This window comes from Anser brachyrhynchus, assembly GCF_964034855.1.
Source record: "Anser brachyrhynchus genome assembly, chromosome: 1".
Taxonomy (NCBI): domain Eukaryota; kingdom Metazoa; phylum Chordata; class Aves; order Anseriformes; family Anatidae; genus Anser; species Anser brachyrhynchus.
Window position 1 is genome coordinate 74,361,013 of NC_137694.1, and position 22,775 is coordinate 74,383,787.

General features: G+C 43.9%; 1 long non-coding RNA gene across 7 annotated transcripts in view; it reads left to right on the forward strand.

Annotated features, from left to right (window-relative positions):
- The window catches only part of LOC308198611, a 219,763-nt gene extending 198,813 nt beyond the window's left edge, over positions 1-20,950 (forward strand). Inside the window, exons 4-6 of one of the 7 annotated variants that reach the window (XR_013954056.1) lie at positions 16,177-16,223; positions 16,742-16,791; positions 17,321-20,950. This is a non-coding gene — a long non-coding RNA (uncharacterized lncRNA). Of the gene's footprint in view, positions 1-16,176 lie in introns of all 7 variants that reach the window. The other 6 variants (XR_013954052.1, XR_013954053.1, XR_013954054.1 and 3 more) reach the window with 6 other exon arrangements.
- Positions 20,951-22,775: the final 1,825 nt, after the last annotated feature.

Genomic DNA, 22,775 nt, shown 5'->3' on the forward strand with positions numbered 1-22,775 from the left:
ATGTGTACGAAACAAGTGATGCACAATGCAATTGCTCACCACCCGCTGACCGATGCCCAGCCTATCCCTGAGCAGCCGGCCCCCAACCCTGGTCAGCCACCCCTATATATTGTTTAACATGACGTCAGATGGTATGGAATACCCCTTTGGCCAGTTTGGGTCAGCTGTCCTGGGTCTATCCCCTCCCAGCTCCTGTTGCACCCCTAGCCTGCTCGCTGGCAGGACAGAGCGAGAAGCCGAAAAGTCCTTGGCCTGGTGTAAACACTGCTCTGCAACAATTAAAACATCAGCATGTTATCAGCGCTCTTTTCATCCTAATCCAAAACATAGCACCCTACCAGCTGCTAGGAGGAAAACTGACTCTATCCTAGCTGAAACCAGGACATATATCCACCCCTTATTCCATACCATTTGTCATGCTCAGGTTATACCTTTTCCAATACATTCCAATTAATCACCATTTTCATCTATGTTATATGGAATGTCCACTGAGTCTGCATAGTCTGTGACTGACATCAGGCTTCATCTGTCATGGCAGTGTTTCAGGGCAGAAGAGATGGTGTGTGATGTTGGATCGTCACACGTTGAAGCCTGTTCTCGTTCCATCACATCTCTGTGCTTGTCCATTTCCATCAAAATTCATTCATTATTATCTGTGTGGCTGTTACTGTGATACCATTAATAGGACATTGACATATAGCAATCATGGTAGTGATGACATACAGTATTATATAATAATTAACATAATACAATTCAACTCATGGGCTATTCTCACCCCGTATTAAATCCCCTTGAGGTACACACCGGACCTCCCCATTCTTTTGCATTACCCACCAAGTGCATCCAGGTCCCTGAGCAAAAGCAATCCCACGAATGGGTTTGCCTTTTCCTGAGGCAGAAGTAGCCCAGACTGTCTTACCCAGCATGTTTCTACAGGAACATTATCCCCTTGTACAGTACGTAACAGGTTTGATTGGGCAGGTCCAGATCGGTTGGCAGATCCCCAAGTATTGACTAACCAAGTGGCCTTTGCCAAATGTGTATCCCAATTTTTGAATGTCCCAGCCCCCATTGCTTTCAGTGTAGTCTTTAACAGTCCATTGTATCACTCAACTTTCCCAGAGGCTGGTGCATGATAGGGGATGTGATACACCCACTCAATGCCATGTTCTTTGGCCCAAGTTTCTATAAGGTTGTTTCGGAAATTAGTCACATTGTCTGACTCAGTTCTTTCTGGGGTGCCTTGTTCCCATAAGACTTGCTTTTCAAGGCCCAGGATAGTGTTCCGGGCGGTGGCATGGGGCACAGGATATGTTTCCAGCCATCCGGTGGTTGCTTCCACCATTGTAAGTACGTGGTGCTTGCCGTTGCGGGTTTGAGGGAGTGTGATGTAATCAATCTGCCAGGCCTCTCCATATTTATATTTCAGCCATCGTCCTCCATACCAAAGAGGCTTTGACAGTTTGGCTTGCTTGATTGCAGCACATGTTTCACAATCATGAATAACCTGTGCTATAGTGTCCATGGTCAGGTCCACCCCTCGATCGTGAGCCCATCTGTATGTTGCATCTCTGCCTTGATAGCCCAAGGTGTCATGGGCCCATCAAGCTATAAATAATTAACCCTTATGTTGCCAGTCCAGGTCCACCTGAGCCACTTCAATCTTAGCAGCCTGATCCACCTGCTGGTTGTTCTGATGTTCTTCAGTAGCCCGATTCTTGGGCACATGAGCATCTACATGGCATACCTTTACAACCAGGTTCTCTACCTGGGCAGCAATATCTTGCCACAATGTAGCAGCCCAGATGGGTTTGCCCCTGCGCTCCCAGTTGTTCTGCTTCCATTGCTGTAACCACCCCCACAGGGCATTTGCTACCATCCATGAATCAGTATAGAGATAGAGAACTGGCCACTTTTCTCGTTCAGCAACATCTAAAGCCAGCTGGATGGCTTTCACTTCTGCAAACTGACTCGATTCACCTTCTCCCTCAGTAGCTCCTGCAATTCATCGTGTAGGACTCCATACAGCAGCCTTCCATCTCCAATGCTTTCCCACAATATGACAGGACCCATCAGTGAACAGGGCATATTTCTTCTCATTTTCTGGTAGCTTGTTGTACAGTGGGGCTTCTTCAGCACGGATCACCTCCTCCTCTGGTGATATCCCAAAATATTTGCCTTCTGGCCAGTCCATAATAACTTCCAATATTCCTGGGCAACTGGGGTTTCCTATTCGAGCCCGCTGAGTAATCAGTGCAACCCACTTGCTCCATGTAGCATCAGTTGCATGATGTGTAGAGGGGACCCTTCCTTTGAACATCCAGCCTAGTACCGGCAGTCGGGGTGCCAGGAGGAGCTGCGCTTCAGTACTGACCACTTCTGAAGCAGATCAAACTCCTTCATATGCTGCCAATATCTCCTTTTCCATTGGAGTGTAGCGGGCCTCAGATCCTCTGTATCCCCAACTCCAAAACCCTAGGGGTCGACCTCGAGTTTCCCCAGGTTCTTTCTGCCAGAGGCTCCAGGTGGGGCCATTCTCCCCGGCTGCAGTGTAGAGCACATTATTTACATCTGGTCCTGTTTGGACTGGCCCAAGGGCTACTGCATGAACTATTTCCTGCTTAATTTGTTCAAAGGCTTGTCGTTGCTCAGGGCTCCATTTGAAATCATTCTTCTTACGGGTTACTTGGTAGAGCAGATTTACAATCAGACTGTAATTTGGAATATGCATTCTCCAAAACTCCATGACACCTAGGAAAGTTTTTGTTTCTTTTTTGCTAGTTGGTGGAGACATAGCTGTTATTTTGTTGATCACATCCATTGGGATTTGATGACGTCCATCTTGCCATTTTATTCCTAAAAACTGGATCTCTCGTGCAGGTCCTTTGACTTAATTTTGTTTTATGGCAAAACCGGCCTTCAGAAGGACTTGGACTATTTTCTTCCCTTTCTCGAAAATTCCTCTGACGTGTCACCCCACACAATGATGTCATCGATGTACTGCAGGTGTTCAGGAGCTTCCCCCTGCTCCAGCGCAGACTGGATCAGTCCATGGCAAATGGTAGGGCTGTGTTTCCACCCCTGGGGCAGCCGATTCCAAGTATATTGGACTCCCCTCCAAGTGAAAGCAAACTGTGGCCTGCATTGTGCTGCTAGAGGGATGGAGAAAAATGCATTAGCGATATCAATTGTGGCATACCACTTGGCTGCCTTTGATTCCAGTTCATACTGGAGTTCTAGCATGTCCGTCACTGCAGCACTCAGTGGTGGCGTGACTTCGTTCAGGCCACGATAGTCCACTGTTAGTCTCGACTCACCATTAGATTTTCGCACTGGCCATATGGGACTATTAAAAGGTGAATGAGTCTTGCTGATCACTCCTTGGTTCTCCAGTTGATGAATCAGCTTATGGATGGGAATCAGGGAGTCTTGGTTGGTGTGATATTGCCGCCAGTGCACAGCTGTGGTAGCGATTGGCACCTGCTGTTCTTCGACCCTCAGCAACCCCACAACAGAAGGGTCCTCCGAGAGACCAGGCAAGGTAGACAACTGTTTAATGTCCTCTGTCTCTAAGGCAGCTATGCCAAAAGCCCAGCGGAACCCTTTTGGGTCCTTGAAATATCCTCTTCTGAGATAGTCTATGCCAAGGATGCACGGAGCATCTGGGCCAGTCACAATACGGTGCTTTTGCCACTCATTCCCAGTTAGACTCACTTCAGCCTCCAATACAGTAAACTGCTGGGATCCCCCCTTCACCCCATAAATACAGATGAGTTCTGACCCTTTATAGCTTGATGGCATTACAGTACACTGTGCACCAGTGTCTACTAAAGCCTTATACTTCTGTGCGTCTGACGTGCCAGGCCATCAAATCCACACAGTCCAGTAAACTCGATTGTCCCTTTCCTCCCCCTGGCTGGAGGCAGGGCCCCCCTAATCCTGGTCAGAATCTACATTTCTGTGTCTGAAGGACTGCCTGCTGGAAGTTGGAGCAGCAAGCTTCTCAGAGAACCCCTTTTTCCCGATTGTTTTTGTTTGCAACTCACATACCCGTGCCTCTAGGGTTGAGGTAGATTTTCCATCCCATTTTCTCATGTCCTCTCCATGGTCACGTAGGTAAAACCACAGGGTGGCACGGGGTGTGTACCCACTGTATCGTCTTCCTTGCACGGATGGACGCTTACCCCTGATAGCTGAGACACTGGTTTGTACAGGTGGGGAGGAAAATAAACTCTCTTCAAGTTGGTGGACCTCTTCAGAAAGTTTCTCCACAGCCAAGACACAGGCCTGTAGGGAAGAGGAGAGATTATTTTTGTACTGCCGGAGTTGTTTAGTCAATTCATCCACTGTGGGTTCCTCATGTTCTTTCAAGGCCATTACTGCCAATGAGCTGGCATATGATGGTGGTGCACTCCTTACAAACTTCCGCCACATGGGTCATGTACACTTGACTTCATCTGGATCTGTGGATATTTGTTCGTTGTCTAGGTCCCTATAAATCACCTCCCATACGGCCAATTCCCTCAGGTACTGGATTCCCTTCTTCATGGTGGTCCACTTGCCTGGTAGACATACAAGTTCTTCCTTGAAGGGATACCTTTCCTTCACAGCTGACAGGAGACGCCTCCAGAGGCTGTAAGGTGGTGCTCCATCTCCAATTGCTTTGTCAATGCCTGCGTCTCTAGCAAGGGATCCCAGCCGCCTGGCTTCCCTGCCCTCTAATTCCAGACAATTGGCTTCAGTGTCCCAGCACCGGAGCAGCCAGGTGACAGGCTGCTCACCTATATAGCGACCAAAATCTTTTCGTACATCTTGTAGCTCACGCTGGTATAGGGTTCGGGTAATTACTTCTGTTTTTTCGACATCTTCATCTTCATCCTTCTGTTCCTCTGAAGGCCCGGACTCATATTCTCCATGCTTAGTCTTAGCAGGAGTTTCTCTGCGTTCTAAACAATCTGACTCTCTAAACCATTTTTTCACCTTGGCTACAGGGGCAACTTGCACTGCTACAGTTCGTTTCTCTGAGCCAGCCACAGAGCCTGCCACAGGGGTTGGAATGAATGCAGGGCCCGCCACAGGGGTTGGAATAAACACTGGGCCCGCCACAAGGTTTGGAACAACCGCAGGGCCCATCACAGGGGCTAGAATGACCGCTGGGCCCGTCACAGGAGCTAGAACGACCGCTGGGCCCGTCACAGGAACTCAAACGACTGCTGGACCCATCGCAGGGGTTGGAGTGGCCGCAGGGGCTGGAGTGGCCGCAGGAGCTGGAGAGGCCACTGGAGAGGATGCAGGCGCTGGAATGACCACTGGGCCCATCACAGGGGCTGGAGTGGCTGCAGAGGCTGGAGTGGCTGCAGGGTCCATCGTAGGGGTTGGAGTGGCTGCAGGGGTTGGAGTGGCCGTTGGGCCTGTCGCAGGACTTGGAGTGGCCGCAGGGTCTGTCACTAGGTTTATAGTGGCATCGATTGCAGCTCAATAGGCACAGGCCAGACCCCAGCACGTTGCAGTGATTTGTGTCTCTTTGGAATTGCCAGAATGATGACACCCCTTTTTCAAACATTCTACCAGTTTTTTAGGATTTTGCAGTTGTTCAGGGGTGAATTTCCAAAGTACTGGAGGTGCCCACTGCTCTGGATACCTGCCCATATCCTCCCACACTCCCTGCCACTCATAACCATCCCACCTCAGGACAGATCTCTGGATGGCATTCCTAAGTAGTTGTTTAACCTTAAACAAAATCTGAAGTGCATTCAGGAGACATAACAATAACAGCATGCTGGTCTGAACATCCCAAGGGTATTCAAAATCTTGAAAAGCTATCGTAACTAGCCTGCATTATAAGAAGGGGGGTGAAGGAGAAAGGGAGAGTGAACAAGTAGGAAAAAATATCTCCCCCTAGGAAACTTGTATTCATTTGTCATTTTCTCACTTTGCTCAGAGATGCAGTAATTCAGACATGCCTTAAAACCTCTTTATTCACCAAGATTGTATTGAAGTCGTAATTGGGCCAGCTTCCGTACTTGCAGAAGATACAACAGTATTTAGTCCATCTGTAGTATAAAAGCTTTACAGTTCTCTATTTCTGTACTTCTGAAAAGGTGTTCCTTAACAGCATTCTACTTTTATCAGGAAATCCATCCTCTTTTTTACACATACAAGAATGACTAGCCAGTAGAAAGCCATTGTATCATGTTATTTCTTGGGAATTTGTTGTCAAGCAACAAGAAGGTATGAAACTTCTGACTTCAGTGCAGTGGCTATCAGCTGATATCCTTCAATTAATCATCATGACAGAGAATGTTTTATGTCACTAAACTTAACCTTTGAACAGCAGGTATATATGAGAAGCACAAAACTGGCATTGGCTACCTGAAGAAATAAGGTAATAGGTGTACTTGATAATAGTTTCTGAGGTATGGTTTCCAAAGTACAGTCGACAACAGTGCTGAGTACAAATACCAGATTAGTCTCATGATCAGCAATTTCATCATACCATAAGCCAGTGTTACACTGCACAGTAAAATAATGATCTTAAACCAGGCCCCAGAAAGGATAAACAGCACAACAGGGAACACATACAATAAGTAATGTGCTATATAACTCAATTTGGAAAACAGGCACAGCAGACCCGAGATAAAAGCAATCAACATTGTGACTAGCAACTATTAAGCAGGTCTAATACTTATACTAATTTTGGTTTAACACACTCTGGTCAGATCTGTCGTTATCTCAACCCTTTGGGCCCCACGTTGGGCTCCAAAAGGACTGCTGTGGTTTAACCCAGCCGGCAGCTAAGCACCACACAGCTGTTCGCTCATCCTCCCCTCTCCGTCTCTGGGATGGGAGAGAGAAACAGGAAAATGAAGCCTGTGGGTTGAGATAGAGACAGTTTATTAAGATGGAAAAAAATAATAATGATAATACTACTACTAATAATAATGTGTACGAAACAAGTGATGCACAATGCAATTGCTCACCACCCGCTGACCGATGCCCAGCCTATCCCCGAGCAGCCGGCCCCCCACCCCGGCCAGCCACCCCTATATATTGTTTAGCATGACGTCAGATGGTATGGAATACCCCTTTGGCCAGTTTGGGTCAGCTGTCCTGGGTCTGTCCCCTCCCAGCTCCTGCTGCACCCCTAGCCTGCTCGCTGGCAGGACAGAGCGAGAAGCTGAAAAGTCCTTGGCTTGGTGTAAGCACTGCTCTGCAACAATTAAAACATCAGCATGTTATCAGCGCTCTTCTCATCCTAATCCAAAACATAGCACCCTACCAGCTGCTAGGAGGAAAATTGACTCTATCCTAGCTAAAACCAGGACAAACGTGCAGGTATTATCTCTTGTTATCCCACCCCAATCAGCAATGTTTTGAAAGAAAAACTAAGAGAAGCTTCTGTCAACATATACTGAAAAATATTCACAAATATTTTCAGCTATGTAGCTCATTTGGGAGCTACATTTACTAGCTCACATAGTAAAGGAAATTCAGTTCAATAACAGATGCTTCTAATCTGAATAAGCAAATTGAGACCTTGATAGCATAAAAACAAGCTGTGTTTTATCACTTTGTTGCATAAAGATTATGTAATGCCTTTTTTTTAGAATTTCAACATGAGGGTAAGTGTCCTGAATTGAATTCTGGGTTTACCACTTGGAAATTCTTCTTATATTTCCCATGCTGTGACTTACAGAAAAGCTTCCCTCCCTCCCAGCTCTCTGTTGCACAGTTCCTTTCCTTGCCTCCATTCCTGCTCAAAAGGAAACATTTCAGAATTTGAGACAGACTTCCCTTCATGCATGTGGCAGGGTGTGAAGGGACTGCATAAACTATCACTACGGCAGGCAGGGTTTGCTGCCTCTCACTGCTAATGCGCATACAGTCTTTGGGAAAAAGGAGTAGCAAAGTATGACAGGAGAAGCGGCACCGTAGAACAGATTAGGACCGTGGTGTAAACCATGCCTGACTGAAAACACAGCAGTAGTGTTTATAGACTTACATACCTGCAGCTGTTAAAATCCTGCTGTGTGTTTTTTGTGTTTGTTGTTGTTGTTGTTTTTTACAAGCAATTTAATTGCTTTAACAGTGCTCTGTTCCATATTAAAAGAACCATTCTCAAGATCATTGGTAATTTCCCTTATCTGCTTTGGTTCAGTAATTATTTATTACTGCAGTAAGGGGGGAGGCTTGATTCTGTTCAGCTTGGTACACCCCACTGAAAGACCTTGCCCAGGAAGTCTACAAAAGCAATCTCTTTCTTTCTGTTGCACTAATGTCACTTCACCCCAGCTCTGGCAGCATAAGAAAAGTAGGATATTGCTTTATGACTTAGTATTATTATATTACCACCACTTTGCAAATTTCTGTTTGCAACTCTGTTCATGCTCTTTTTAATCCATCTGATCCGAGAAGTAAAATTAGCTTAAAGGAACTATACACTCATATTAGTTAGTGTATGTTGAAGGCTACAGATTATCATGGTACCCTGCTGATGTGCAGTAACGTAAATCCCAGTACTTCAGGCGCTCTGGATTACATGACCACAGTTCTTAGCACAGTTCTTGTGCTGGTTTAACTATTATAGCTAAGCAGGGATTTCTTTATGGTTATACAGATAGAAATCTTAGTATGGATCCATTCAGCTGTTGTCAATACTTTTTTCTTTGCCCTATGCGTAACAGTAACAATGAAACTGCCATCTTTATATCCACATAGCCATGCTATGGAAAGGGATCTGCTTTATATACTATACTTTGTACTGAAAGCAGCTCAATATGTGTATAAAAATGGGAAGACGCTGTTTAAATGGGTGCAGGAGTAAGGCTTTTTAAAGCACAAGTTTGACTATTAGAAGAACAGTAGCCTCATGGTGGGGAGACATGGGAGGTCTTTGCAAGGCAGAGGAGCATGGCTCTGCCCATTCCCCTAAGTGGGAGGTTGAGGCTGGGATGAGCAGGGATGATGCTGAGGGCAGCAAGGTGCTTGTGACCAGGCTGGCAAAGCAGATCTGGTCTCCCAAGCACAATTTCTCATTATAGAGCTTTGTGAAACCCATTTTAAACTGTTTTTATGGGCATGAGATCTCTGAAAATGCAGACTGGTTACTGTCCAATTCTGGTTTATGTTTCACCTCACACATATCAGATATCACACATCTGCTTCAGCTCACACATCTCTGTAACACTGACATAGCAATTTGTGTGGAGAGTTTCTTTCTACTAACAGTCTCCCTGAGAGCTGTGGTTTGTGTTTTTTTTGTTTCGTTTTTGTTTGTTTGTTTATTTTCCATATCTTTGTTGAGAAGCAAGATGCTTTGTGTGGCAATTACTTTTTATGAGATCAGTAATTGTTTTCAGACTGATGAATGCCACAGAACAACCTTTCACTTTAACAAATGGAACTGTATGAACTACATCCGCGTGTAACATGCACTTGGACAGGGGAGTACTCACCAATCTGTCCTGAATGGCAAAGCCAACTTCATTTCCAGTCTGTCACCAGCTTTGAGAGTTGCCATCCTTGCAGTAAATCCTTTGTAGCTGATGGTGTCCACAAACACACTTCGGAGTGGTTTTAGAAAGGGCTCCAAATACTTTTCTCAGTAGGTAGCACCATAATATTTTTTTTTTTGCAATAGTCTCAGAAATTTCTGTTCACCTTCTTGAAAGTCTTCAGACTCTTTGTAAGTTATATTATGCATAATTTAATTTTTCTATTACTGACTTTAGAAAAATAAAATAAAATTTTAAAGGCTGCATTAATGTGTGATGTATGAGATGAAAGCTGCAAGAGGAAATTCATTAACATTCACAATTCATTTTCTGCTTCTTCCTGGTGCCTCCATTTTGTATACCTGGTCATAAGTAATACTGACCAAACTTTCTTTGACCAGATTTTGTCATTCTCAGCAGCAAATGTTGCCATTGCCAGGTGCTGTACACATGAGCAGAGATTAGGGAAGCTCTGTTTGTACTTCTACATCCTAAGCTTTGTGCTTGGACATAGGTGGGCTTGTACTTATCCCAACCCTGCTTTGCAGGACATCTTGCTTTTTCCAGGACATCTTTTGCAGGGGTGCTCAGCCTCACCAAGCTGCTGGACCACTTGATGCTTTTCACTTTGTCTTTGCTGTTAAATGAATTGGGATGAGATTCACAGCTGCCATGGTAGCAGCACAGTACAGGCACAGCTCTTTGAAACAGTTTATATGCCACAGTTTGAGAGCCCTTGACACAGAGCAAGATGAAGTCAGAGGTGAAAGCTTCTTCAGTGACTACTGATTCCTGGGTTTATTTTGCCAGAGTTGGGCCTGGTAACTACTGAGAGCAATAGAAGAGGTCCTCTTCCACGGGCAAGACAGCGGGGCTTTCACTCTGTTAAATTGAGGAGTCTGTTAAATTGATAGACTTGCAGACCAAACCTTCTTATTCATGGAAAGTAACACCATACACTAGTACAAACAGTAGGAGCTTTTCCCTCTCTTACCAATATACTGTGATTCTCACCCAAAGGGCATCATTTGTAGGCAAAATATTTTCTGTGCATCCTGAATGCAGTCCTGAATATTTCTGCTGTGTTTCAGAGGCCCAGAAACAGAAAGCTTTCTATTTCCTTTAGCAGGATACTTGGTTTAATTTTAATGGCATGTGTTTGAGTTTCTTTCTTAAAATTCACTGTGATATTGTATAATCCTCATTCTTTTACTCCCTTCTACCAAATACACAGAAAAGATTTTCCAGCTCCTTATCCTATCAATGCCTGGGAAGGGGTCTTCAATCTTCTATCTTAGTAAGAGCTGATACTTAATTGCATGCCTCCTAATCTGATTAGCAGAAGTGAAGAAGACTCTTTTATTAAAATCAGCTATCTGGGACTGCAAGCCATGTTGCAATGAAAAGCTGTATAAGCTTTTTTTTTCTTTCTTTCTTTCTTTTTTTTTTTTAAGGGTTCTTCTGTTCTAGCTATCGTTCTGTTATCTGGAAATAAACTCAGTAAGGTATACACATCTTGCTCTTTCTCCAAATGTGTTTCTAGAAAAGTTATTTCTCACAAGCACCAACCTTTCCATTAAAGAAAGAGATCGATGCCCTGCAGTTGACTGTTTTCATATGATATTTGTAACAAATGTGATCAAGTTTTATCTGGTATAGCTCAGAAATGGCAGCACAGGCTTCAGTTCTTTGATACCAAAGACAAACCACCCTATTCAACTGAACCACAGAATGTCTGAGGCTGGAAGGGACCTCTGGAGACCATCTGCTCCAAACCCCCTTCTCAACCAGGGCCACCCAGAGTAGGTTGCCCAAGACCACATCCTGGCAGCTTTTGAAGATCTCCAAGGAGGAAACTTCACAACCTCTCTTGGCAGCTTGTGCAACTTGTGCCAGCATTCTGTCAACTGCACATTAAAAAATAAATAAATAAAGATGTTCAGTCTAAAGAGCATTTCTTGTATTTCAATTTATGTCCATTATCTCTTGTCTTCAGTCCCACCCAGTCAATATTTATATAACTTTTTAAGTTCATCACCGCAAGCCTTTTCTTCTCTGGGCTAAATGATCCCAGCTCTCTCAGCCTGTCCTTGTATGACAGATGCTACAGTCCCTTCATCATCTTCATAGCCTTTCGCTGGACTCATTCGAGTATGTCCCTCTTGTACTGGGAACCAATAGATTGACCCAGCACTCCGGATGCGTCTCACCACTGCTGACCAGAGAAGAAGGGTCACCTCCTTCAGTCTTCTGACAGTGCTCTTCTGATGCGGATCAGGAGGCCATTGGCCTTTGTGCTGCAAGGACACATTGCTGGTTCATTTTCAACTTGGTGTCCATCAGGACCACTATGTCCTTTTCCACAGAGCTGCTTTCCAGCCAGTCATCCTGCAGCATATACTGGTGCATGGAGTTATAACTCCACAGGTGCAGTACTTTGCATTTCCTTTTCCTGAACTTTATAAGATTTCTGTTGGCCCTTTTATCCAGCCTGTTGAGGTTCTTCTGAATAACAGCACTACATTGTAGTCCATCAGTCACTGATATTTTGATATTTAGCTGATGAATGAAAATATATTAACAAAAGTCAAGGAACAGCAAGGCAGACTGCAAGGAGCTGAAGGCAACTGCAAGACAGGCTGGGGCGGTGTCCTCACCAACAAGGGGTCAGACCCATTATTAGCAGTGGAAGGGGAGCAGACAGGGTCTGGTGATGTTGATCAGGGTCAGCCAAGATTCCTATGATTTCCAGATATGTCTGCAGTGATGGGGCAGCTCTGAGGCACCAGCCTGGGAAGTCAAGTCTTGAAGACAGTCAGGATCAGCAAGGTGCATGGCCAGGCAGAGCATGCCTGCAGAACAGCTAAAGCAAGGACCAAGGCTGAGGCTTGATTGAAACACGGAACTCAAGACAGAAGGGGAGGTCACTGGCAAGATTTCTTACAGCTCTTTCTCCTGAGCTAGCTGGCTTCCCTGCAGCCTGGCATGTGTCTGCATCACATCAGCCAAACCCCCAGTGTGGGAGAAGAGGTTGCAGAGCTTGCCAGTATCCAAGAATTTTCCAGAACTGTGTCCACCCTCAGCAAGTATGCCGATGATACAAAGCCGGGAGGAGTGGCCAACAGGCCAGAAGGCTGTGCTACCATTCAGCGAGACCTGGACAGGCTGGAGAGCTGAGCAGGAAGAAACCAAATTAAGTTTAGCAAAACCTCATTTATGCACTGCTTCTTTTTTCCTAGGGAAATGCAAAATTAAGCTATCGTGACATTTTATTGCATACAAAATTAGCTTGATTACTAAATTAAAAAGGAATTCCAACAGAAACAGATATAACAATAGTATGGCAAATAAAATCCTTATGGGTCTTTCTTATCGTATTTGGAAAATGAAGAACGATTAGCCACATATTATAGCAGGACCTGTATTGTTGGATGGATAGGAAAAATGTTGATTTTACATGGTGTTATGTGTGCTCTATCCTGCTTATTAAATTTGTTCGGTTTTATCCTGATAATGTTCTTTGTCTGTGTATGAAAACTGTCTGGAAATGAAGGACTCTGAGCAGCTGACCTTCATTTTTGTTTATTGTATATTTTGATTTTACATTCATGTCACAACACTTGTTCTATGGTTTCTGTGGATTAGAAGTTTGAAAGAGCAAATGACTTTTCACTACACATGCACATAATAAATCTAGAATGCAGGTACAACGACAGCAAACACTGTTCCTAGCTAACTTGAGGACTTGACAATTTAGTTACTTAGCTGATGTGCTTAAATGCTTAAATTAGAAACAAGGTCATGTTAGGCTTTTACATAGCTAATTCATGCTTCCTGAGGGAGATGCACCCCAACTATGCTATGAATCACCCGTGGAACTGCCTAGCATTCTTCACTGACTGCAGAGGGACCCTACAGTGACCTTGATCCAAATATAGATTCTTTAGCTTGGTACTTGAAGCTAGGTTAAAGGAATCCAGGACTCTCTAAATAGTTAGGTAAGTTTAGATTAGATAGGGAAAAAAAGAAAGATGATATGGGAAAACATGATGATTTTAAAGAACCAAGTACATTTTGTACTGAAGTTTTGATAAGAAAAAACAACAACAACAACAAAACAACAACAACAACAAAAAAACACCTTACAGAAGAACTTCCAAGCTCAGGATCAGTGCATTGGTGCATCCCTAAGACTAGGAAATCGGGGAAGGGGGGCAGGAGACCTGCGTGGATGAGCAAGGAGCTCATCAACAAGATCAAAAGGAAGAGGAAGATCTACGAAATGTGGAAAGAGGGCCTGTCCTCTTGGGAGGAGTATAGGAGTGTTGTCAGGGCCTGCAGGGACGTGAAGAGGAAGGCTAAAGCCCACATGGAGATGAAGCTTGCAAAAGAGATAAAGGATAATAAGAAGTTTTTTTTTTAAATATGTAAACAGTAAAAGGAAGACTAGAGATAACGTGGGTCCCCTGCTGAATGAGGGGGGTGTCCTGGTAACGGGGGACAGTGAGAAGGCAGAGATATTGAATGCCTTCTTTGCTTTGGTATTTGCTTCAAAGACTCCCCCGTAGGACTCCTGGACCCTGGAGGGAGGAGAAAGAGTCTGGGAAATGGAGAGCTCCCCCCTGGTGGATGAAGGAGTTGTTCAGGAGAGTCGGAGTAGGATCAACACACGCATATCCATAGGCCCTGATGGGATGCATCCATGTGTGCTGAGGGAGTCAGCGGAGGTGATCACCGAACCGTTCTCTATCATCTTTGAAAGGTCCTGGAGAACAGGAGAGGTGCCTGAAGACTGGAGGATAGCCAATGTCACTCCGGTCTTCAAGAAGGGCAAGAAGGAGGATCCGGGAAACTACAGGCCAGTCAGTCTCACCTCTGTCCCTCGAAAGGTGTTGGAACAGCTTGTTCTGGATGCCATCTCCAAGCAATTGGAAGAGAAGAATGTTATGAGGAGTAGTCAGCATGGATTCACCAAGGGGAAGTTGTGCTTGACCAACCTCGTCGCCTTCTATGATGGCATCACCAGCTGGGTATATGGGGGGAGAGTAGTGATGTCATCTACCTTTACTTTAGCAAGGCTTTCGATACTGTCTCCCATGACATCCTGCTAGCAAAGCTGAAAAAGTGTGAGCTAGATGAGTGGACAGTAAGGTGGGTTGAGAACTGGCTGACTGGCCAAGCTCAGAGGGTGGTGATCGGCGGCGCAGAGTCCGGCTGGAGACCTATGACAAGCGGTGTTCCCCAGGGGTCGGTGCTGGGTCTGGTCTTGTTCAACATCTTCATCGACGACCTTGATGAGGGAATTGTGTCCACCCCCAGCAAGTATGCCGATGATACAAAGCCGGGAGGAGTGGCCAACAGGCCAGAAGGCTGTGCTACCATTCAGCGAGACCTGGACAGGCTGGAGAGCTGAGCAGGAAGAAACCAAATTAAGTTTAGCAAAAGCAAGTGTAGAGTTTTGCACCTGGGAAGGAACAACCGCATGTATCAGTACAGGCTGGGGAATGACCTGCTGGAGAGGAGCTCTGCGGAGAAGGACCTGGGGGTCCTGGTGGACGACAGGTTGACCATGAGCCAACAGTGTGCCCTGGTGGCCAAGAAGGCCAATGGGATCCTGGTGTGCATTAAAAGGAGCGTGGCCAGCAGGTCAAGGGAGGTGATCCTCCCCCTCTACTCTGCCCTGGTCAGGCCTCACCTGGAGTACTGTGTCCAGTTCTGGGCTCCCCGGTACAAAAAAGACAGGGATCTTCTCGAAAGAGTCCCGCAGAAGGCAACAAAGATGATACGGGGCCTGGAGCATCTCCCCTATGAGGAACGGCTGAGAGACCTGGGTCTGTTCAGCCTGGAGAAAAGAAGACTGAGAGGGGATCTTATTAATGTTTATAAATATCTCAAGTGTGGGAGACAGAGGGATTTGGCCAACCTCTTTTCAGTGGTTTGTGGGGACAGGACAAGGGGCAATGGCCACAAAGTGGAACACAGGAAGTTCTGCACCAACATGTGAAAGAACTTCTTCACGGTAAGGGTGACAGAGCACTGGAACACGCTGCCCAGGGAGGTTGTGGAGTCTCCTTCTCTGGAGATATTCAAGGCCCATCTGGACGCCTTCCTGGGCAACCTGCTCTAGGGAACCTGCTTTGGCAGAGGGGTTGGACCTGATGATCTCTTCAGGTCCCTTCCAACCCCTACAGTTCTGTGATTCTGTGATTCTCTCCCCCAATCTCAGTGTCCCATTTTGGCCTCTGACATGCCATCCCAGAAAAGAACCCAAGCCAGAAATACCTCCCTCCACCCCAGTTAAGTGGTTACTTGCACAGGAATGTAAGAAGACCTGCCCTGGGTCAAACTAAAGGTCTATCTCTGCCAGTATCCCATCTCCAGCAAGAGACAGAAGTACCTGTCTGAGGGGGAGTAGAAGTATTAGAACAGACAAAGCACGACATTTTCCAGTAATATTCTTCCAGTTTCTAACAGTCTGTGTCTCAGGGGCATCCACTGTATTTAACAACCTTCAATTGTATTTCTCTTATATTAACCTGTCAAATGTCCTTTTAAGTTGTGTAAACTGTTGTCACCCACAATTTCCTGGGGCAAGAAATTCCACTGCTTAACTGAATGCTGTTTTAAGACTTTGTCCTTTTGATTTTGTGGTGTTCTCTGTACTGCATCCTCTTCCACTCAGCACCAGGAATTCTTCATGGTCCTTTCCTCCTTCAAAACCTCTGAAAGGTGAGTAGGTTAACTATTTGTTGTAAACTGACAAGTGACTGAAATACATGAGAAACAGTGTCTCATTTTCGTGTATTGCCAGGTTCATATCTTGTGAACACTAATATTAAGGAAGAGGGAGGATGCTAGTGATGCATCAGGTTCAAGATCTTTGAAGCCAGCTGAAGAGAAACATTCAAAGATATGTCAAATCTAAATGGGAGAACTTCACAGGAGGTTATTCTGCAATAGGAGTTCCTGATGGGACAGAGAATATCAGTCTCTGAAACTACACCCCCTGACCCTTTAAAAGATTTTCACCCAGATGGATGAAAATAAATTTAATTTTGATAGGTTACAGGCTTCTAAAACAACATTGAAAGCTAAACGTCAGGAACTGATTGGTACATTTTTCAAATTCTCCTTGAAAAAAAAAAAAAAAAAGATTGCAGCTAGCCTATGAGCCTGTGATTAAAACAAAAACAAAAAAAAAATAAACTGTGTTAAGGAAGTGTATAATATGATAATTATTTTTCAAGATTTAGGCAAAAGACAAGGAAGAAGAGAGATGAGACTTTTCATCTATACGGTAAGCAGGGGAGTCCATGTTTTTTTCAGCCCAGCTTTACTTCAAGATTCCTTTTCAGAAAACAGAAATAAGATTAAATATTTGTACTAATTCTTTTTTCCACACTAAATTCTTTCTAGTTGTTAGAGTTGTCTATCCTACTTGCGTACAAAAATTTAACCAGTGGCTGTGAATAATAAATCTAGTAACTTTTTCAGCTCCAAGCATGCCAAGCACGTGCTTTATAATCTCCTACAATAGGGTATAGCATGTTTACTAAATGTCTGAATCTGAAATGGTCCAGGATTAAATAATTAAAAGGAGTATCTAATTCCACGGGGTTCTTAGGGGAATGAAATATCTGCAGGAAGAATGCATTTAAATGGTGTTATCAGCTACCTGAGGTGTCTTTTGCTCCTCTAGCTGTAGAAGGGAGTTAATGACGTTGGCAGACACACCTAGTTGGACAGATCAATACAGATAATTTGTTTGCAGATAGTACAATGTTATCTCAGCACTGAAGTACACCAAAGAGATTGTTTCCCTGCAGGAAAGCGCTAACTTCACTTTTGAGAAGCAGTGCCCACAGAAACCTCCTCTTTGCCATCGTGTCTGGCTTCTCAGAGGTCACAGAAGCTTGTGACTCCATGTGTTGGAAGTACAGACGAAAGCTGCTCTTGCAAAATGGTACAATGTGATGTGTGAATAACCTGAGTGATGCACTGATGGGGCAGCTGAAAGAAAATAAAGGTAATACAGGTTGCTGAGCTATGGAGTACAGTGACTTCTATCCATCTAGAGTTTTTCTTCTGTCTTTCTTTTGACTTTTTTTTTTCCCCTTAAATGTTCCCCCTTTGCTCCTAACCAGTCCCCTCTCTTCCACAGGCCCAGTCCCTTCCCCTGTTTTCCCACCCTTGCTCATCCGATATCTGAGATTTTCTGTCCCTATCATTTAGTCAGAGCCCCTCAAAAATGCTCAGACCCTGACTATAGCAACCTGGTGTATGAGATGTACCATCGGAACCTTAATACAAAAGTTTATGATTAGTGGCAATCAACTTATTTTTCTCCAGTCATTTCTATCTGCCTTTAATACAGGAAAAGGAAATAATCTTTGCATGTAAAGTCTCTTTGTGAGGATGTAGAGCTCACACAGTGTCAAAGGTGCCAGTTCAATCCCAAGTCACTGTGACAAGTACTGCTGTGCTATGTTAGGCAAATATATTCAGATGAAGCAATAATAGGCAGGAATATTTGACATCAGTTAAAAAACACCGTATTTTCTAAGTTTCCATTTTCTATGTCCCCATAAAGTGCTTACTGTCCTGTCATATGGGGGGAACCAAATGATCTGAGAAGGTACTAAATGTTGGAAAAACTCCTGACCAGAATGTCACATCTTCTCACCATGTCCCACCCCCTTCTCCATCTCAAATACACAGTTTAGTAAGCTTGTTTGAAATGCTAACTGTTGTTTTTATCATAATTTGATATTTAGCTGATGAATGAAAATATATTAACAAAAGTCAAGGAACAGCAAGGCAGACTGCAAGGAGCTGAAGGCAACTGCAAGACAGGCTGGGGCGGTGTCCTCACCAACAAGGGGTCAGACCCATTATTAGCAGTGGAAGGGGAGCAGACAGGGTCTGGTGATGTTGATCAGGGTCAGCCAAGATTCCTATGATTTCCAGATATGTCTGCAGTGATGGGGCAGCTCTGAGGCACCAGCCTGGGAAGTCAAGTCTTGAAGACAGTCAGGATCAGCAAGGTGCATGGCCAGGCAGAGCATGCCTGCAGAACAGCTAAAGCAAGGACCAAGGCTGAGGCTTGATTGAAACACGGAACTCAAGACAGAAGGGGAGGTCACTGGCAAGATTTCTCACAGCTCTTTCTCCTGAGCTAGCTGGCTTCCCTGCAGCCTGGCATGTGTCTGCATCACATCAGCCAAACCCCCAGCGTGGGAGAAGAGGTTGCAGAGCTTGGCAGTATCCTTCCCCAGGACCCTGACACCAAGGTGAAAATGAATCTAATGAATCACTGCTGGTCTGTTTGTATGAGCCCAGCCTCAGGGATTATGATGCCTTTCCAGCTCTTTTTTTTTTTTTCTTTTTTTTTTTTTTTTTGGGGGGGGGGTGTTATATTAAATTACACACATGGATGCGATGGTTGCTTTGGTATTTTGATTCCCTTTAGGGGTACATCTAGCCCCCAAAGTCATAAGCCAGACAAAAGTACAGTGGTGCTAGAATTACATTTCAAAGATGTAGAGGTAAGTAATATCTGGAAGTTCATATATCCTAAAGACAGATATTATTCATACTTTTGCTGTTATCTGTGTCCTGTGCTTTGGCAGATTTCTTTCTGCTTTGCAAGAAAGCTTGTTAATTTTCTAGTTGACTTGTGTATTGCTACAACTGTTTTCTCTGACTGAGCATTTACAATGCTATGGTCATATAATATATGGTCATAATACGTATGGTAATGGATCCAAGGAATACGCATGGGAAATAGATACAAAATCCAAACATTTTATGGAGGAAAATAAACTTGCTAGTGAAAAATAAAGAAACAACGCCCCCCCTCAACCTCTAACACATACACATACATATGTCCTGTTGAAATTATTACTATTATGGAGAATTCTTCAGATACCTTGAGAAAAAAATGCAAATTATTTCAATTTAACTGATGTTGTAGACTGTTTCCAGATCTGTAGCAATCTCTGGCTAATAGCAATATGAATGCCAAAAAGTACACTCACATCAGACTAAATTTCTCTTTCATGGACATGCATTATTTCTGGGAATTAGTTGAAGACACAGGCATTTCTCAGGTGATTAAAGCTGAAAGGTTTTATTACTTTAAATAGTCCTTTTGCATAGAATAGCAGACCTCTATAACAAGAAACAGTAAATTATTAACATAATCTAAGGATATCTGATAATATGTAAGAATCATTTCAGTTCTCAGAACATGAGGTCTCATTGGGTGTAAGCACACCAGCACAGTGGGGCTACTTACTCAAAAATTGCCAGGGGCTATGGCAGTCCAGCAGAGCTTTCATCATGCTATGGGCAGGGACACCTGCCACCAGACCAGGTTGCTCACAGCCCCATCCAACTTGGCCTTGAACACCTCCAGGGATGGGGCATCCACAGCTTCTCTGGGCAGCCTGTTTCGCTGCCTCACCACCCTCATAGTCAAGAATTTCTTCCAAATATGTAGTCTAAATTTAAACTTTTTAAATTTAAAACCATTACCCCTTGTCCTATCACTACAGCCCTTGACAAAGAGTCCCTCCCCAGCTTTCCTGTAGGCCCCCTTTAGGTGCTGGAAGGCTGCTGTAAGGTCTCCCTGGAGCCTTCTCTGGAATGAACAACCCCAACTCCCTCAGCCTGTCTCCATAGGAAAAGTGCTTTGATGATCTTCAATGTCATCCTTCCAATCTAAACCATTCTTTGATTCTACGATCATCTCATGAAACAGCAGCACATGAAGAAGTTGGAAGTGGGGAAAGTCTGGAGGACATTGTCACAGAAACCCACACACCCTTATACTTCGCTCCTTTTAAGGTACTTTGACAGTTTAAGGAGTCATTTTTTGGAGAGTGACATTGAGGAAAGTCCTAATATTGTGCTCCCTAACTAAAGCAGGGATGCCATGCTATGTTTTAACTTCAAATTGATGTCTCTTTTCAACAGTGCTGTCAGGAGACTGGTTAAAAACTAATACAGACAGAATGAAGTCCTAGCAATGAGCCTGAAAATGCTTTTGGGCTCTTTTTTTTTTGCATCCATATCAAGTTGGACTTGTTAAAACCTGACAGCCATTGACAACTTATTCATACCATAGCATGATATCCACTGATTTCGATGTAATATTTTAGGCTTAAGTGGAGAAAATGTTTATCTACCATCTACAAACTTTTCAATTTGAACATCTGTTATTTACAGCATTCAGATCTTGTATTCTCACCAGCTTCTCACACCACGAGCTAAAGAGTTGTTGATGTTTTCATTATCTTCAAAGGCATTAAGTCATCATCATGTTATTCCTTTCAATTTGCTTCTGAAGCAAAACTGGGTGAGTTCATCTATACAGCAGACATTACAGACTCATCCAACAGGGCATAAATTTATAGTATATAGTGATAATACCCCATGGTACACAGATCTGACTCTCCAACCCAGAAATTCAGTCCTATTATCAGTTAATTGCAAAAATGAATCAATATTTCAGCCTGAAATTAATTGGGAAAAATATGAATTGTTGGAAATCTCCCAGCAGCCATGTAATGGAGAACCTCTCTCCAAGGATTCTCCACAGGGAAATGAATGCAATTAAGGACAAAGGTAATAATCTGCCAAGAAATTTTAACTAGCTAGAGAAGACTTATTTAAACCCTGAGTTCCCCCAGTGAGGTGAACAGAGTGCCATCTCTGCCTGAACTACCAGAGAAAGATTTTAAGTACAAAAATGAATATTCTACATAAATACCTCTATATCTTCTGCTGCCTCTCTGTATATGCACTCCTAACTTATTAAATAGAAATTGATAGCATTTGTAGAGTTCTCCTGTGTGATTCTGGTTAGCACCCTGCCCATCATTTGAAGAAATCAAATATAGTATTATAGGCAAAGTGTCAGAGATATGTTTTCCCTTTCCCAATGTGGAACAAAGTTCTGACATACTGCCTTCACTACTGTGCAGATAATTAAAATTAAGAAGATAGATCGGATACTTCTGGACAGTCACAGGTCCCAGAGTGCCCTACAACCTCTCTCCCATACACTTCGCTAATGAAGAACTCTGCAAGCCTGAAGCTCTTTAAGAAAGCAGGTCACCCCTTAAAAGGGTCCCAGTGGCAGAGTGTATGTTGTAATGGTTAGAGGGTTTTTTATGGCTTGCAGACAGCTTCATACAAAAAATATAAATATCAGCTTTATCAGGCACTATGGAGTTTGAGCTGGGCAAAGGCCTTTTTCTTTTAATGCCTGGGAATACTGTAATAAAAAAAATAGGGCACTGGTAAGTGTTGCCTGGGACTGTCCGTCAGCCAGGCAGCTGAAGGAATAGAGAGAGACCCAAGAATTAAAGCCGTATTCAGTAGCCAAACTTCTGCTGAGAATCCCACTCACTATGCTTATTTGCCAAAATGTATTAAATCAGGCCACAATGACTTTGTTTTTTCATGGCTGCAGAGATCATGCCTGCATCAAGTGCATGAGTTTACAGAAAACTAGGAAAGAAGCCTGAGCCCAGAATAGAAAAAGGGTACTTGGCTGTTCTGAAGGAACAGCCACAGAAGGAAGAGCTTCCCACCCTACAGAGCAACAAGACAAGTCCAAAAACACTTGGAGCATGCAACTAGATACAATTGTTTAAGAACCACTGAGACTGCTGAAGGAATTTCAGCCCTCCATTTCCTTTCCTGCCCTCAATTCACTCCTTTCCCTATTATGCATGTCGTCTCTTAATTTATAAGTAACACAGTCTAATGTGTTATGTCTATGCTGTATTGTCTGATCTTGCATTGTCTGCAGCTTTTACAAGTTTTAAAATTGCCTAATTGCATAGTTTTATCTGAGATACTGGGAAGCACACAACATTTGGGAACATGTTAAAAATATGGTACTTTTTATTTCCTTTTCTGACTTTGTAGAAAAGTTAAGTAAAAAGCTTTCCACAAACAGGCCAGAATAGAAGTTCTCCAAAGACAATGTGATAAACCTTGTTTGTCACTTTAAAAAGTTAGTGTCTGCTTTTACACTGCAGTCACCAAGAGGTACTTTGCTTCTGCTGTGTGACGGTGAACAGGGAGCAGCAGCATAAACAAGCAGCATGGCAGAGGCTGGTGCTGGAGCAGAGAGGTAAGCACAGCCCTGATTCTGCAGGAGAAGCTCTGCTGAACCCAAGGAGAGAGTTATATCTGACAGTAACAAGAGAAAGAATAGTTTAAAAGACAAAAGAAAAAGGCGAGGAGAAGACGTATGTGCCTGGAAGC